This window comes from Capricornis sumatraensis, chromosome 2, assembly GCF_032405125.1.
Source record: "Capricornis sumatraensis isolate serow.1 chromosome 2, serow.2, whole genome shotgun sequence".
Lineage (NCBI taxonomy): Eukaryota > Metazoa > Chordata > Mammalia > Artiodactyla > Bovidae > Capricornis > Capricornis sumatraensis.
The window spans coordinates 156,093,234-156,112,166 of record NC_091070.1 but is presented as its reverse complement, the minus strand read 5'-3'; the positions used below and the strand labels follow the sequence as shown (position 1 = coordinate 156,112,166).

The window sequence follows — 18,933 nt, the reverse complement described above, 5'->3', positions numbered from 1 at the left end:
ACTTCAAAGAAGAGTGAGCTCTGAGGATAAAAATTAGTGTCAGGAAGACACTCCAGAGAAGAATGACAAAGGACAATGAGTACCTGTGCAGTCTCCAGAGTATCCTCCTGTCTCCTTAGAAAGAGATGAACTCACATCTACTGATAGCAGTGTTAAAGGAGTAACTGAGGACAACAGTGGAAGTAGAAAATTAACAAACATTTATCACATACCTCTTAGGTGTCCAAACACCTTTTGCATGCAAGGTGCTGGGGACAGAGTCATAAACAACACAGGTAGGGTCACTTGCCTCACAAAGGTAGAAATCTGGTGGGGAAGGTCGATGTGAAACAAAAAGTCACAGGTGTGATGGCTATTTGGAAAGGTCAAATGCAGGATACTGTGGGAATGCAAAGCCCAGCCCATCAATGGCAGCAGGAATGGCCACTCAAAAGAGGGGAGTGTAAGTTGAGACTTGAATGATGTGTAGGATATATTCAAGGGCATGTGGAGTGGAGTACTGAGCCAAGTAATAGTGTATAAAGGCCCAGAGGGGAAAGAAAGTGATGGTGTGGGATATAAGGTCCCTAGGGTTGGAACATAGAGTAAAGAAGAGGGTGGAATTGCCTAGAGAGGCAAGTAGGGACCAGAGAATATAGAGCTCCATGAGCTATGTTCCAGAATCTGGTATTTATTCTGAGGACAATAGAAGAGTTTTAAGCAGGGAGAGACATAACCATCTCTGCATTTTTAAAGATCTTTCTACCAGCAGCATTGAGAGCTCAGAAGGAACTGAAACTGAACATGGTGAAAAACCTCTTAGGATGAGCTTACACTGGTCAGATTAAACCATGGTGGTGGCTTAGATGTGAGTGTTAGCAGAGAGGAGCTCAGCATTTGCTTCCACTAGTCCTTGAACCATGCATAACAGGAAAAGCAAAATCAAACCTAAAGTCTATGCATGAGGGGGGGGTCTCTGAGAATTAAGATAAAAAAGGAATTAAAATTGCCTTCTGTTTGCTAAGAAAGGATTAGAGAAATGAGTCCACAGAAGAAAAATAAAATTAGGTGTAGTGTTCTGATTCACAGACACCATTTCCTGGCCAGATGCTGCTGTGAAAATTTCAGAAACACTCGCTAAAAATCATAAATGAAAATCACATATTCACAACATTTAATGAGAATACAGGCTGAATTTACAGCTGCTGAATGTACAATATGGATGAAGATGTTGATTTACCCATGGAAGATGGAAATATATATGATAGAGGAAAACAGTACCCAGAAATGTGATAAACATTTGCATGAAAATGAGTCACTGGAAAAATTCAAAACTTCTCCAATAGTTTATGCACCAAATTATCTTCAGAGCAGTCAAAAAGAAATAATAATATATAATAATAGTGCATTTTCCTGCCATTAATTTTGTCACAAAACTTCTGTTGACTTCAGTGGAAGTTCTGCATCTAGAATGTGGCCCAGGAAATTTATACTCTGTAACTCAGAGACCAAAGACCTTGAACATCAAGAAAATCTCTTACCCTTATTTATATACACTGTTCTTTATCACAAAAGAAGAGCTGGTACCCATTCCAACTAACCAATCATTATGCAAGGAATATTCTGACTCACCCAGCATCTTTAATCAGTAAATGCTGTGCCAATGGAAAGAGAGTGGGAAGAAGTCACAGCATCCATTAATAAAAAATGACTGGGGCTTTCTATCAACAGAAGCATCATTAGAAAACGTATGGTAGAAAAATAGTAGGCTGTAGATTTGTGGTGGCAGGGATGGCAGCAGAATACTAACATTTATACCCTCTTAAGCACTTTGTTTTAAAATGATGCGGATTTCAGGTAACCACATATGTGCTTACTACAGCATTTTGCATTTCCAATTTCTTCCTAAATTCCTGACTATAGTCTCAAAAGACAGGACTGCCTTACTTGACTCTGGCTCTCCCTCCAGCCTCCTAACACAAATATTTCTATTTTTTCCAGTTTTATTGAAATATAATTGACACATGACATGATATGATTTTAAGATATACAACTTAATGATTTGATATATGTATTTAGTACAAAATTATAATTCATAATAAGTTTGGTTTAAAAATAGGAAGTGCTTCACAAATTTGCATGTTATCTTTGCATAGGGACCATGCTAGTCTTCTCTGTTTGGTTCAAATTTTGTAGTGTACTTGCTGTTGGGGCAAACATCAGATAATTTTAACAGATAATTGACTGTCACTGTCTGAGTACATCTTCCATAAAGGCTTTTGGTCAATTCTTGGCAAAAGACATATCAGATATGAAGAAGAAGAACCTCAGATTAATCTAATATTTTCTTGAACAGTCTCCTCTTTGCTCCACTTCTCCCAATCATGATCTCTTGAGTAAGTAACGAAAATATAATTCACATTTCTAATAAACAGTACAATTTGTATTTCAACTGAGGGTACTTCTCGGTCACACAGTGGAGCTATAATTCCAAAGTAACTGTAATTCCAAAGTAACTGTACTGCATTTTGAAAGAAAACAAGGCAGTCTCATTCCATAACAGTGTCTCTTGGTAGGTTAAAGGGAGCTGAGTCATTCACTGAGGGTGAATGGGAGGATCATGCATTCCTATAAAACACCTACAAGTCTTAATAGGGGAATGAGCTATAACTACAAAAGTCCTCATTATTTGCATAACTAACCCTGGTGGCTCAGAGGTTAAAGCATCTGCCTACAATGCGGGAGACCCAGGTTCAATCCCTGGGTTGGGAAGATCTCCTGAGAAGCAAATGGCAACCCACTCCAGTATTCTTGCCTGGAAAATCCCATGGACAGAAGAGCCTGGTAGGCTACAGTCCATGGGGTCGCAAAGAGTTGGACACAACTGAGCGATTTTCTTTTCTTTCTGTCTTTTTTTCCAGTAAAACTAACGCATGTCACCAGTGGATTAATAGTATTTTGCCCTAATGGCATTTCTATCCTAACATTAACCCAAGCATGGTCCATAAAGTTACTCGAATATCCATGGAGGAGCTTACTATAGTTTATGCAATTTCTAGTTCTATCAGTTCAATAAGAACAACAGCATCAAATTCCTCATCTAAGGCTCAGCTGTACAGATCTGAAGTCTAGAGACTAGATAATGATATCAAATATTACTCATAATGAATTTAGATTCACATTGGGTCAGTTTTCCAAGCCTTGTTTTCAAAAGATCATGGCTCTGATCCTGATATACATAGTAGAAAATAACTGCTAATGATATTTTACTATTAACCTATATCCTATCTTCATTCAGAAAAGGGATAGATGGTGTTCTCAAATCACTACTCAACCTACACTGGAAATAAAACTGGCTTTTATAAGAAGTAGTTGGGACGGGACTTCCCAGGCAGTGCTAATGGTAAAGAACTCACCTACCAGTGCAGAAGATGTAAGAGACGTGGGTCCAGCTCCTGGGTTGGGAAGATCCCTTGAAGTAGGCAGTGGCAACCCACTCCAGTATTCTTGCCTGTAAAATTCCATGGACAGAGAAGCCTGGAGGGGCACAGTCCATAAAGCCGCAAAGAGTCAAACACGACTGAGTACATGCACGCGCGCACACATACACACACATACACACACAGTTGGAATATACCACCCACCAAAAGGGGAAAAAAATGCTATTTAATCCAATCTTCTATTGGAATTCCAGGATTTATGTCACTATTATAGAAAAACTCATTTTGGTTATAGCACCAACATGGCCAAACAAATGGCTTCTAGATGGGAGAAGAAAATATTTGGCCAAGATAAATAGGTGTTCAAACAGGCCTCCCCAGCTTACTCATTTTGCTATATGGAAAATGAACTAACTGAGTTTAATGTACACCAAATGAGATTTGGAAGCATGTTCTAATTCACTTCATTCTGTACCAGGAATGAGCAGTTTTTGATTTCTCTACACCCACCTTTAGCCCCTAAGGTATATTCTCAACAAAATGGCTAGTGATCCTTTTAAAATATACACTAGGTCATAAGACTTCTCTATTCAGTCTCCTCCACATCTCCCATTCTATAAATAGCAACCCTGAGCCCTGGCAATGGGCTACAGACCTATACAGTCTGGCCTCTCTGGTCTACTTCTTACCCTCCCCTGCCCACTTTACTCCAGTCCCACTGAACGCACACTTCTCAAACATGCCCAACATACTCACAACTCAGGACCTTTGCACTATTTGTCCCCTCTGACCAGAGCACTCTTTCCTCTGACATCACATGACTCATTCTCTCACCTTCAAATTTTTGCTCAAAAGTCACTATCTCAACAGGCAAGCCTGTCCAACCTATTTAAAATTATCGTGTGCCTCCTCTCATCTATTCCCCTGTCCTTTTCTGTTCATCCTCGACAGCACTCATCATTTCCTAACATTCTACAGAGTTTACCTGTTTACTGCGTTATTGTCTCTCTCCCTCACTAGAATGTAAACTTCACCAGGGCAGAAACTTTAGTCCATTTTATTCACTACTGTTTACTCAGAACTTGAAACAATTCATGTTGTGTTACTGTTGCTGTTTACTCGCTCACTCATGTCCAACTCTTTGAAATTCCATGGACTGTAGCCTGCCAGGCTCCTCTGTCCGTTGGATTTCCCAGGCAAGAATACTGGAGTGGGTTGCCATTTCCTTCTCTAGGGGATCTTCCCAACCCAGGGATTGAACCCGTGTCTCCTGTTTCCTGCATTGGCAGGCTGATTCTTTACCTCTGAGCCACCTGGGAAGCCAAGAAGCAATGCACAGGACACAGTAAATGTAAGTTTAGTAATATTTGTTGAATAAAAGAATTCATTCCAAAGTTGCTGAACTTAGCAAAGATCTAGCACACTGAAGAGTCATAGCGGTTTTACTTCAAGCTGTAATTTAAATTCTGAAGCCTCAGTTTTATCATCTGTAAAATAGAATAATTATGTTATTTAACACTTAGGCTTGTTGTAAAGATTAAGGGACAAATATAAATGGAAAGGATTTTAGGCAATGATTCATATATTGATGATTTTGATTAGTCCAAGAGTAATAAGAACCATAACTAATATTTGTATAGAATTTTACACCTTACAAAGAACACCATTGTTTTCATTAGCTCCTCCCAGGATCCTCCCAGATTCACTCCAGAAAAATTTTAATAACTGAATCCTCAGTGTCTGTGCCTCAGCAACATCAGGGGTGTATCCAACCACAAGGCTCTGAATGAAGGAGGCAGATTCAGACTGAAGTCCTCTGGGTCCAAGCCCTATGCTCTCTCCTCAGTGTCAGAGAAAGAAAATACGACTTCTAGTACAAGATATTAATAAAACAAGATGCTCTCTACTGCTTTTTTGTTTTTGTTTTGCTTTGTTTATTGAGTCTGGATGTCTGCACAGAATGTGGCTTATATGAGGTGGTAGCATCAACACCAAGTACTCCCTGCAAATCCCAAGAAGTCAAGACTCAACCACTGGAAGAGACTTCTCATCACTGATCACTGACTTAATCACGTGGGTGCAGATGAGAGTACCTTTACTATGTCAGTGTTTCCTAACATCCTACAAACATCTCTAGAGAAGGATCAGGTTTTCTGAGAAGAGCATCCAAATTCCTGATTCAGTCTGGTTTACATGGTTGGCATTTAGTAAATTCTTAATGCATAAATGAATGGATTTTAAAAATGAGTGTGTTTACTGTTGCTGCCCACATTAGCTTGCAACACAACATTTTCTCCCTTCTTTTCTACTATAGTAGAGTACAAGCAGATGTCTACAGCATCATGCCACACCCCATCCCTCACTATTGTGCTAACTGGAAAACAATTTCCCCAGAATGTTGTACATGAAAGAATTACACATTGAGGAAAGGCTGAGTTAAACAAGTTTCAACAGGATTTTTCAATACAGGACTTCTCGGAGCTTTAATCCCATGATGCACATTGCAAATCTTCAAAATCTATAGCATTTTGCAAATTTATTTGAAAATTTATACATACCCTCCCCCATGAAACAAAGCTTTTTGCACAGAATATCTCTCAAGTCAAGCTTACCAAAGAATGTGTTTATCTATAACAAATACACAGAGGATCTTCCAAAGTATATCCACAAAAAAAGTAAAATAAACTGCCAAGAACATAAAGAAGTCAAGAGGAGTCCGCATATTTTATAAAGCTGAATACCTTACAAGGTAATTTTACTTAGATTTACTATTCAGTTTCCATTAAGTCTTGGCTTCCCCAGTGGCTCAGTGGTAAAGAATCTGCCTGAAATGCAGGAGTGGCAGGAGATACAAGTTCGATCTCTGGGTCAAGTCAAGACACCCGGGAGGAGGAAATGGCAACCTATTCCAGTATTCCTGTCTGAACAATCCCATGGACAGAGGAGTCTGGCGGGCTACAGTCCATGGACACGGAGCTGGACATGACTGAGTGACTAACACACTTTTCCATTAAGCTGAATACAAGGTTTGCATAAGCCCCAGATTCTGAAAGTGTATTATTTTGGAGAATGTGCTAAAGATTGATATTTATTTCTTTTTTTTTCAAAGGAAGGCACTGGTTTGGGGTCCTTACATAATCTCATGGATAGACCAAAGCTCCTCATAGACAAATTAGTTAAACTTATGGTGGGAAGGAAAACAAAGGACGCTCCTGTCCCACTGGTCTTAGCACAGGGTCTCTTGGCCCATGTAAATGAAAACTTCCATCAAAAGGCCAAACGTTGTCTAAAAACCTTTTTCAGTTAATAGCATGTTACTTATATTTATAAGATTAAATAAAGCTAACAAAGTACTGAGAACATAGGCCGCAGACTTACACATTTAAATGAGGCCAAGAAGAGGATGGTTGAGGAGTGAGGTATGCCAGGGAAGGATGGCTGGGTTTGGGCTCCCTAAAGGGGTTGATAGGAAGGTCTTATCATGAAGGAGGATCAAGTGAAATGGGAATGAAAGGCCTTTGAACTCCACTGTGTCCACTGTGTACATTAGCCTTGTGGCAGCCATGTTGATTGGCTCAGCAGTAAAGAATCTGCCTGCCAGTGGAGGAGACGTGGTTTCAATCCCGGGGTTGAAAAGATTCCCTGGAGAAGGGAATGGCGACTCACTCCAGTATTCTTGCCTGGAGAATCCCATGGACAGAGGAGCCTGATGGACTACAGTCCACGGGGTCACGAAGGAGTCAGACACAGCTTAGCAACTGCACAACAACAAAGCCATGGTGACAGATTTTGAGCTTTGAAATTTTTTGTAGGAAACAGTAAGTGGAAAGCTAGGAGACTAAACCTGGCAGTGTAGATGCTGCTGGCCAAACATACCAAGATACATAGGGACAGAAGTTACGTCCAAAGACCCTGCCTTCAGCTAAAATGAGAAGCAACTGACAACGTGAGGTCCCATTTGACGTAAAACCCAAACAAAACAAGCGTTTTTCTCTGGCTTATCCAAGGGAGTCCAATTCCCCCTCTTTCTCCACTCCACCCCACACTTACCTCCTTAGCCTTAACCCCTGAATAAAGAGGACAGAAACTAGCCAGACTGTCTCTGCGGCTGTGACAGAGTTTTATATGTGCATTAAGAAATGCTCCACTCATCATCACTGCCCTGTCTTACATTTCATTTTTCAAGCTATAGAATTATACAGACTGTTTGAATAGCAGGTAAATCCCCTTCCCTCTTTCTGAATGTAGATGGTTAGTGAATCGTTAATGAAATCACTTGACACTGAGATCTGGTTACGTTATATGGAGACCCTTTCATGGGCTTTATCTGCAAATCCAAACCAGAGTCCAGTTCCTTTTTGTTCTCCGTGTTCCCACTATGCTCTTCCTTCCAGGCTTTTTAAAATATCATGCAGAGTCCTTTCCAGGCAATCCATATTAAGCACACAGCTATCTGAGGCTAAGGCTTTCTCTTAGTGCACCTGGTTTTGGAGTGTTTTAATGGGACGATTTTAAATGGGTTAATCCCAAACCTTCATGCTGTTGAGGGAGAATGCACTGTCCCTAGACCAACACAGCTATCCATCAGCCCACTCAGTGTCACCCACAGCTCCCTCCTCAGAGCTGTTGAAATCTGCTCTTCCTTTGTCTTCTTAAGAAGATCTAGTTTCCCCTGGATTCTTTCCAGGATAAAACCCACTCATTTCCTTGACTTGCAATGTCCTCTTGAAAGCTAAGTAATGAAAGCAGATGCTCTAATTCAGACACATATTTTCTCACTCAAATGTTCATCACAGCTTCCCACCTAAAGCTGAAGTATTAGCTCTTGGGAAAAATCAGTCTCTAAAGGCCACAGAAAGGTTGGTCAGGATGTTTTGGTGGGTTCTATAACTTTCAATTAATCCAAAATTTTATTTCATAAAGCTTTTGTGTATTCTGTTTTCATTCCTATAGGATATCCATGGAAAAACAAATATGCTTTTGTTTCTGAGTATCCCATACTCTTTCCACATCCTAGAGTGCTAACTTGCTTCAGTCTTGTCCGATTCTTTGCAACCATATGGATTGTAACCCGCAATCCACTTCCCCAACGCAGGTTATCCATGGGATTCTCCAGTCAAGAATAGTGGAGTGGGTTGCCATGCCCACTTCCAGGGGATCTTTCCAACCCAGGGATCAAACCTGTGTCTATTATGTCTCTTGCATTGGCAGGCAAGTTCTTTACCACTACTGCCACCTGAGAAGCCCTCATACCATTTAAAAATAAAAACAACAACAATGAAGGTATTCTTTTTCTTGGAAAGAAAACCTGCAACCTGGAGATTATCTTCTTTTCCCAGTTGCAAATAAACGAATATCCTTGCAGCTAAAACCCCAAACAATACCCATAAAAGAAAGATCTGAAAAATTATTTCCTCATATTCCTAATTTTCCTTTCTCTCCCATGATGTGGGGAGAGAAGGAGCTAATATAATGGGGAAGTAATTTCTAACTTGTTCCCATAAACACACAACCCTTCTTATAACTGCATTACCTGCTATAGATCAAAATTTTTCCAAGTTATAGTATCCAAAAAAGCAAGATTATTACAGTAACCTTGTGTGTCTTACTGGATGGCTAATTCTAAAATACTAGCTAAATAAAATTAATTAATTAAAAGACTCACATCCAGTATTTCATGTGACTGCTGTTTATCCTCCACGGCATGCACAAACTTTTTTTTAGAAATTGCGGGAAGTGTCAAGACCCTTACTTGTTACAATTTAATTTTCTGCTTCTAAGGCAATTACAGTTCAATGAATGATGATTCAAACACATCGAAGTTTTCATTACTCTTTGCTTAATTTGTCAGTTAATGCCTTTGAGTTCTATGGTTTCCCCGGCAGTCTTAACTTGCCATTAAAAACCTGTCAAAGAAACAACCTTCTGATTCTGGTGGGTTTAAAGAATGTACCTCTTTTCATTGTTAAGTTAGAACTTGCTCCTCAAACAAAGTATTCATACTCTAGGAATTCACAGTTAGGAAAGGTTGCAATAATTCTGCTTAGTGTTTTTTAATATAACAGCACTGCAATAAATAGCAGAAATAAGAGTTCATGCTTAAAATACTATATATCACAAGAATGTTACTTTCTATCAATGTTTCGTAGTGGTTTATGGTTACCTGATAAATGTTAGACTTTTACATTCCTCTCCATGTCCCAAGCATCTATTATATTTACACATTTTGTACTTCTCTAATATTTTTGCAATACATTTTCCTGAATCGGCTGATGACATTTAATAGAATGTTTAAGACACAGTATAAAACTTTAAATGCTTTTGCTTATTCTGGGGGAAAATGTACACATAGATTGGATTTCAAATTAAAACCTATGATGGTGTACCCAATATTTTTGCTTCTGCTATACATATTAAAATATAACTAAGCACTCCTTATGCAATGCTGCGGCATCCAGACAAATAACAAGCTCTCATACTTACAAGCAAGCGAGATGATTAAGGAGCTATTAATGAAGGGAAACAAAACCACAGTGCTGGGATGTAATAGTCCATGAAATGCTTATTGGTAGAAAGAAAATCTGCAGCAAATAAATGTTAACCTAAATGCTATAGAAAATATAAAGCAAACAGGGGGAAAATGTATTCTTTAAGCTAAAATATAGGTTAAAAATTGCTGACAATGTAAGGAAAGTCTATTTGCATACCACAGGGCTCCATCTGCTGTGGAAAATATACGCTGCAAGAATGATTTAATATTTAATAGAAGTAGTAGCCACTGTTAATTATAATTTGCACATTTACAAATCAGCACTGATAGCAATACAAATTATGAAATATAAGGGTGTTCTGCTGGATACTAGGGAAAATAAGATGACAGACAAAGTTAATGGAGTATCCCTAACCACAGCTCTGTCAGAACACATCAGAGAACTAATCCAGTTACAAAGAGCCTGCAATGGAAAATCTATTTAAAATATTAAAATGCTGTTTGGTAAAAGCTTTTTCATAGTGCATTTTACTTAAACAGTTGCTTATTGCTCATGGGTCATTAGCTGTACACCCAGATGCATTCTGCAAACTGCCATTTAAAAGAATAGTAGAAATTAAATAAGAAATATATTTCTGCAGCATTTTTCTTGATATATAGAAAGAGTTCGCTTAATATCTAGTCTAGATATGGAAAAATTAGCGTGTGGTCACACCATAAGTGGAAAGCTGTGGAATTAAGCATTACACTCTGCCTACACAGAGCCATAAAATTCAACACAACTTTTCCCTCTAGACTCAACCTTATTCCCATTTATACTGAGATGCTAATAGTGATGATACAAATCGACTCTTATTTAGTAAGAAGACAGAAATTAGCATTGATTTTTTCATTAATCTTCTATTTCACCTCATTTCTCTCATCATCATATAATATGGATTAGCAGTGAGTGCATTTTATGCACAATGTTTTAATAGTAACTTTTGTTCTCTACATCATGACTACTGTTAATTTTAGCCCCTGAAATTTCTAATTTATGGAACCGATCCTGTATCCAAACTCCTTCAATTTACTATGATTAGGAAATCTTTACTCTGTGACCATTATCTTTAAAGTATGTAAAGATATTTTTGCATCTTGGAGAAAATAGAGAACAAAGGCTATACCAAGAATAGTTTTAAATAGTCTAAGGTGGCTCAGGGATAAATAATCCACCTACCAGTGTAGGAGATGTAGGAGACAAGAGTTCAATCCCTGGGTTGGGAAGACCCCCTAGAGGAGGAAATGGCAACCCACTTCAGCATTCTTCCTGGAAAATCCCATGGACAGAGGAGCCTGACAGGCTACGGTCCATGGGGTTGCAAAGAATTGGATAGGACTTAGCAACGGAGCATGCAAGCAAGTTAAACTGTTATAGATCACAAGAATGTGAAAGTGGATGTTGTCACGTACTGCTTCCCTGGTAGCTGAGTTGGCAAAGAATCCAGCTGCAGTACAGGAGGCATGGGTTCAATCCCTGGATTGGGAAGATCCCCTGGAGAAGGAAATGGCAACCCACTCCAAATTCCATGGACAGAGGAGCCTGGCAGGCTATGGTCTATGGGGTTGCAGGAGTCAGACATGACTTAGTGACTAAACCACCCCAGTACATCAGGAAATATAAGCATATATTTAAGTCTACTTAAAGTATATTATGAAGGTGCTTGTTGGCTGCAGGTAGAGGTAAAAAATTAGCAGTCTCGGGGTCAAGTACTTACAGGAGACATTTTCTTAGTCATCTTTTTAAAACTGGAATTGGAAGCTTTTAAACAATGCACCCATCACCTTTTACTGTCTTATTTTTAGCAACTTCATACTTTCACATTTTCTTCCTGACCTCTATATTATTCCTGACTTAAAAAATATTTATATCACTATTAATAAGCTATTTTATCTGTTGTTGGATGTGTTAGATTTTTTTTTTTACCACCCAAAGCATCCAGTTCATGCAAACAACCCAAATGAGGACCCATGAGATATGGACTTCATTAATCTGAGGTCTGAAAGGTGCTACAGCACTAATACAAAAATATTGAAAATACCTGTGTACTAACAATGGAAACCTATGAGGAATTTGTCTGTTTTCATCAGGACTCTGGATGGAAAACATACATAGACAAAGTATAACAGTTTCTCCTGAGAATCAACCCTGTGAACTTGCTACCATTCAGGTCACAGCTTCAAATATATAATATCTGTGCAGCCAGAGAAACCTGAAGCTAAAATATTATATTAGATAGTATCACCTTGGTGGTTTAGTCGCTAAGTTGTGTCCAACACTTGCTACCCCACAGACTGCAGCCTGCCAGGCTCCTCGCTCCATGGGATTCTCCAGGCAAGAATACTGGAGTGGGTTGCCATTTCCTTCTCCAGGATATCTTCTGGACCCAGGAATCAAACCCAGGTCTTCTGCGTTGCAGTCAGATTCTTTAACAAAGGAGCTATGTATGGTATCACCTAAGTACCATCCAACTGTACCCACCAGGAGCAAGAACAAGATCTTTCTGGAGGAAAATATCCCCAAGCTAGGCCCTTAAGATTCCCACAGAAGTTTAAAAAAATACAAGCTCATAGTAAAAAAAAAAAAAAAAAATTATCAAACATGTGAAGACATACTCCACTATTTATGAATAAACAGAAACAAACTGCAGGTTTAAACCTGTAAGCCTTATAGTTCTAAAAATATTAGTTATAGAATGTAAAAGAATTTCAAATGGAATGTTTTGAAAAGAGAGAAATAGAAAAACAAGATTTATGAGCAAAAAACAAACGTGATCAAAAATGACCTGATTTGGAAAAGAAATAAAATGCATTGAAATAATACACATACACACACTTTGAATTTTTTAAATCATTGGGAGTTCTGCTTCCAGTAGTGGCAAACTAGGTATTTCAGATCAACTCTCCATCAAAACAGCTAATAAATGTGAGCAATTATTTTGCATAATATGTTTTAGTTCATTCAAAAAATAACAAAAAAATAAAGAATTATGAATTCAAACTGCAAAAACTCAGAGAATTCATCCTACTTTTAAGCATAGCTTGCCCTAGGAGTCTCTATTTCCAGAATAAACTCTTTCACAGAGCTTTAATAGACTCGTGAGGCTAAATGGAAAGAAATTCAAGTTCAGAATCTGCTAACAGGAAAGAGACTGACAGACCTCATAGGCTTCGAATAAGTGTGAACAAAACAAAAACTACTCTCAAATGACCTAAATTCCCACTTGGATTAAAGCAAACCTTAGAAATAAACATAAATTTTCTCAGGTGGAAGATAGCATCACCCTAAGCCTCAGGTTATCACTATATTTTTTGATAGGCAGTGATTAGATTTTAGCAACAAAAACAATAATAATAGCCAGGTGTATAATTAAGCAAGGTAATTTACTCAAAATGTAAGAGAAACAATAGGATGTAGAAGTAGATACACAGAGAATCTGAATAATGGAGTTATCATCTAGTAACTTCAAAATAACTATGCTTAATATGCTTAAATGAATAAAAAAAAGATTATCAATTTTAACAGAAAATATAAACTATAAACATGGAAATTCTAGAAATTAAAAATACAATAATTTAACTTAGAATTCCATGACTAGGTTTAACTGCCAAACAGACAGAATTAAAAGGACTGACAGTGATTTAAAATATAGAAATAGATCTAGGATAGATTAGAAAACATATCAATATTTCATTAGAAATATCAGTGTCAATAAACAAAAATATACTAATAGAAAATATACAGGATAAAGCACAGAGTGGAAAAAGATGGAGTGAAAAACATAGGAAAGTATAAGAATTAAGGCCAATGATATTAAAAGGCTTCAGTTCAGTTCAGTTCAGTTGCTCAGTCGTGTCCAACTCTTTGCGACCCCATGAATCACAGCACGCCAGGCCTCCCTGTCCATCACCAACTCCCGGAGTTCACTCAGACTCACGTCCATTGAGTCCGTGATGCCATCCAGCCATGGCATCCTCTGTTGTCCCCTTCTCCTCCTGCCCCCAATCCCTCCCAGCATCAAAGTCTCTTCCAATGAGTCAACTCTTCGCATGAGGTGGCCAAAGTACTGGAGTTTCAGCTTTAGCATCACTCCTTCCAAAGAAATCCCAGGGCTGATCTCCTTCAGAATGGACTGGTTGGATCTCCTTGCAGTCCAAGGGACTCTCAAGAGTCTTCTCCAGCACCACAGTTCAAAAGCATCAATTCTTCGGCACTCAGCCTTCTTCACAGTGCAACTCTCACATCCATACATGACTACTGGAAAAACCGTAGCCTTGACTAAAACGGACTTTAGTCGGCAAAGTAATGTCTCTGCTTTTGAATATGCTATCTAGGTTGGTCATAACTTTTCTCCCAAGGAGTAAGCGTCTTTTAATTTCATGGCTACAGTCACCATCTGCAGCGATTTTGGAGCCCCCCAAAATAAAGTCTGACACTGTTTCCACTGTTTCCCCATCTATTTCCCATGAAGTGATGGGACCAGATGCCATGATCTTATGTTTTCTGAATGTTGAGCTTTAAGCCCACTTTTTCACTCTCCTCTTTCACTTTCATCAAGAGGCTTTTTAGTTCCTCTTCACTTTCTGCCATAAGGGTGGTGTCATCTGTATATCTGAGGTGATTGATATTTCTCCTGGCAATCTTGATTCCAGCTTGTGCTTCTTCCAGTCCAGCGTTTCTCATGATGTACTCTACATAGAAGTTAAATAAGCAGGGTGACAATATCCAGCCTTGACGTACTCCTTTTCCTATTTGGAACCAGTCTGTTGTTCCATGTTCAGTTCTAACTGTTGCTTCCTGACCTGCATACAGATTTCTCAAGAAGCAGGTCAGGTGGTCCGGTATTCCCATCTCTCTCAGAATTTTCCATAGTTTATTGTGATCCACACAGTCAAAGGCTTTGGCATAGTCAATAAAGCAGAAATAGATGTTTTTCTGGAACTCTCTTGCTTTTTCCATGATCCAGCGGATGTTGACAATTTGATCTCTGCTTCCTCTGTCTTTTCTAAAACCAGCTTGAACATCTGAGCGTTTACAGTTCATGTACTGTTGAAGCCTGGTTTGGAGAATTTTGAGCATTACTTTACTAGTGTGTGAGATGAGTGCAATTGTGTGGTAGTTTGAGCATTTTTTGGCATTGCCTTTCTTTGGGATTGGAATGAAAACTGACCTTTTCCAGTCCTGTGGCCACTGTTGAGTTTTCCAAATTTGTGGGCATATTGAGTGCAGCACATTCACAGACAGAATGTGGTCCACTGGAGAAGGGAAAGGCAAACCACTTCAGTATTCTTGCCTTGAGAACCCCATGAACAGTATGAAAAGGCAAAATGATAGGATACTCCCCAGGTCAGTACGTGTCCAATATGCTACTGGAGATCAGTGGAGAAATAACTCCAAAAAGAATGAAGGGATGGAACCAAAGCAAAAACAATACACAGTTGTGAATGTGACTGCTGATAGAAGCAAGGTCCGATGCTGTAAAGAGCAATATTGCATAGGAACCTGGAATGTCAGGTCCGTGAATCAAGGCAAATTGGAAGAGATGGCAAGAGTGAATGTCAACATTCTAGGAATCAGCAAACTAAAATGGACTGGAATGGGTGAATTTAACTCAGATGACCATTATATCTACTATTGCGGGCAGGAATCCCTCAGAAGAAATGGAATAGCCGTCATGGTCAACAAAAGAGTCTGAAATACAGTACTTGGATGCAGTCTCAAAAATGACAGAATGATCTCTGTTCATTTCCAAGGCAAACCATTTAATATCACAGTAATCCAAGTCTATGCCCCAACCAGTAACACTGAAGATGCTGAACGGTTCTATGAAGACCTACAAGACCTTTTAGAACTAACACCCAAAAAAGATGTCCTTTTCATTATAGGGGACTGGAATGCAAAAGTAGGAAGTCAAGAAACACCTGGAGTAACAGGCAAATTTGGCCTTGGAGTACGGAATGAAGCAGGGCAAAGACTAATAAGAGTTTTGCCAAGAAAATGCACTGGTCATAGCAAACACCCTCTTCTAACAACACAAGAGAAGACTCTACACATGGACATCACCAGATGGTCAACACCAAAATCAGATTGATTTTATTCTTTGTAACCAAAGATGGAGAAGCTCTATACAGTCAACAAAAACAAGACCAGGAGCTGACTGTGGCTCAGATCATGAACTCCTTATTACCAAATTAAGACTCAAATTGAAGAAAGTAGGGAAAACTGCTAGACCATTCAGGTATGACCTAAATCAAATCCCTTATGTTTATACAGTGGAAGTAAGAAATAGATTTAAGGGCCTAGATCTGATAGATAGAGTGCCTGATGAACTATGGACGGAGGTTCGTGACATTGTACAGGAGACAGGGATCAAGACCATCCCCATGGAAAGGAAATGAAAAAAGCAAAATGTCTGGGAGGCCTTACAAATAGCTGTGAAAGGAAGAGAAGTGAAAAGCAAAGGAGAAAAGGAAAGATATAAGCATCTGAATGCAGAGTTCCAAAGAATAGCAAGAAGAGATAAGAAAGCCTTCTTCAGCGATAGATGCAAAGAAATAGAGGAAAAGAACAGAACGGGAAAGACTAGAGATCTCTTCAAGAAAATTAGAGATACCAAGGGAACATTTCATGCAAAGATGGGCTCGATAAAGGACAGAAATGGTATGGGCCTAATAGAAGCAGAAGATATTAAGAAGAGGTGGCAAGAATACAAAGAACTGTACAGAAAAGATCTTCATGACCCGGATAATCACGATTGTGTGATCACTCATCTAGAGCCAGACATCCTGGAATGTGAAGTCAAGTGGGCCTTAGAAAGCATCACTACGAACAAAGCTAGTGGAGGTGATGGAATTCCAGTCGAGCTATTAAAAGGCTTAATCTACATCTAATTAAAGTCTCTAAAGAGTTGAGAGAATGATGTTGAAGTACTGTGTGAGAAGATAATAACAGAGAATATTTTTAAATTGTTGAGAGACATTAAGCCATATTTTTGAAAGTACTAAAATGTCAAGCAAGATAAGTATGAAAAATGTCACACCAAGTATAACTGTAGATCCTATAACCAACCAGAGAAAAGATATTCACCATAAAATAAGCACCAATAAGGCTAATAGCTAATTTCACCAAAGAAAAAGTCAAAGCCAGAAGACAATAAAATGATTTTTCAAAATGCTGAAAGAAGATATCTGCTCTTTTATATATATTCTCTTTTATACCATAAAAGAGAAACGGTCCTCAAAAACAAAAACTAAAGACATTTTCAAGCAAACAAAAAATTAATTAAAAGTGTAACAAAATAAAATAGAAAAAGTATTTTTCAGGGAGAAGAAAGATTCCATGTGGAACTGAAATATATGTTTCTAAATTGCCTAAATAAATTGGAAAATATACCACATTTATGGATAGGATGGCTTAATGGATTTAATTTAGCAATTTTCCTCAAAATGACTCTTCAGTTCAGTTCAGTCACTCAGTCGTGTCTGACTCTTTGCGACCCCATGAATTGCAGCACGCCAGGCCTCCCTGTCCATCACCAACTCCTGGAGTTCACTCAAACTCATGTCCATCGAGTCAGTGATGCCATCCAGCCATCATTGTCCCCTTCTCCTTCTGCCCCCAATCCTTCCCAGCATCAGAGTCTTTTCCAATGAGTCAACTCTTCGCATGAGGTGGCCAAAGTACTGGAGTTTCAGCTTTAGCATCAGTCCTTCCAAAGAACACCCAGGACTGATCTCCTTTAGAATGGACTGGTTGGATCTCCTTGCAGTCCAAGGGACTCTCAAGAGTCTTCTCCAACACCACAGTTCAAAAGCATCAGTTCTTTGGTGCTCATCTTTCTTCACAGTCCAACTCTCACATCCATACATGACCACAGGAAAAACCATAGCCTTGAATAGATGGACCTTTGTTGGCAAAGTAATGTCTCTGGTTTTGAATATGCTATCTAGATTGGTCATAACTTTTCTTCCAAGGAGTAAGTGTCTTTTAATTTCATGGCTGCAATCACCATCTGCAGTGATTTTGGAGCCTCCCAAAATAAAGTCTGACACTGTTTCCACTGTTTCCCCATCTATTTCCCATGAAGTGATGGGACCAGATGCCATGATTTTATGTTTTCTGAATGTTGAGCTTTAAGCCAACTTTTTCACTCTCCTCTTTCACTTTCATCAAGAGGCTTTTTAGTTCCTCTTCACTTTCTGCCATAAGGGTGGTGTCATCTGCATATCTGAGGTGATTGATATTTCTCCTGGCAATCTTGATTCTAGCTTGTGCTTCTTCCAATCCAGCGTTTCTCATGATGTACTCTGCTTAGGAGTTAAATAAGCAGGGTGACTATATACAGCCTTGATGAACTCTTTTTTCTATTTGGAACCAGTCTGTCGTTCCATGCCCAGTTCTAACTGTTGCTTCCTGACCTGGATATAGGTTTCTCAAGAGGCAAGTCAGTTGGTCTGGTATTCCCATCTCTTTCAGAATTTTCCATAGTTTATTGTGATCCACACAGTCAAAGGCTTTGGCATAGTCAATAAAGCAGAAATAGATGGTTTTCTAGAAGAGGTGATAAAATTCCACTCAAACTTCAATCAAATATTTGAGAAATTAAACAAATATTCTAAAATGAATGCAGGTAAAGTTCTAAGAAAAACCAAGATACTCCCAAAAGGGGATGGAGAAACAAAATAAGTGGGATAATTCTATCAGAAATAAAAGCTTATTATAAAACTGTATTAATAAATGATGTTTTACACAAATATACAAACATTAATAAAAATATAATAAAGAGTGCAGAAACAGACAGACCCACATATACCTACATGTGTCAGAGACATTACAGATTACTGAAGAAAGAAAAACTAGTCAATAAACTGTATTATAAAAACTGATAAATCACTTTGGAAAAATAAAATTGAATCTCAATCTGTATTCTACATGGATTAAGTGAAAGCAAAAGGAGAAGTGAGTGCCAGAGGATGAGATGGTTA

General features: G+C 38.6%; 1 non-coding gene across 1 annotated transcript; it reads right to left on the bottom strand.

Moving 5' to 3' along the window:
- Window positions 1–2,090: 2,090 nt before the first annotated feature.
- Window positions 2,091–2,197, bottom strand: LOC138074696 (U6 spliceosomal RNA). The gene has a single exon (XR_011144518.1). It is a non-coding gene; the product is annotated as a U6 spliceosomal RNA (small nuclear RNA).
- Between the last annotated feature and the right edge of the window lie 16,736 nt (window positions 2,198–18,933).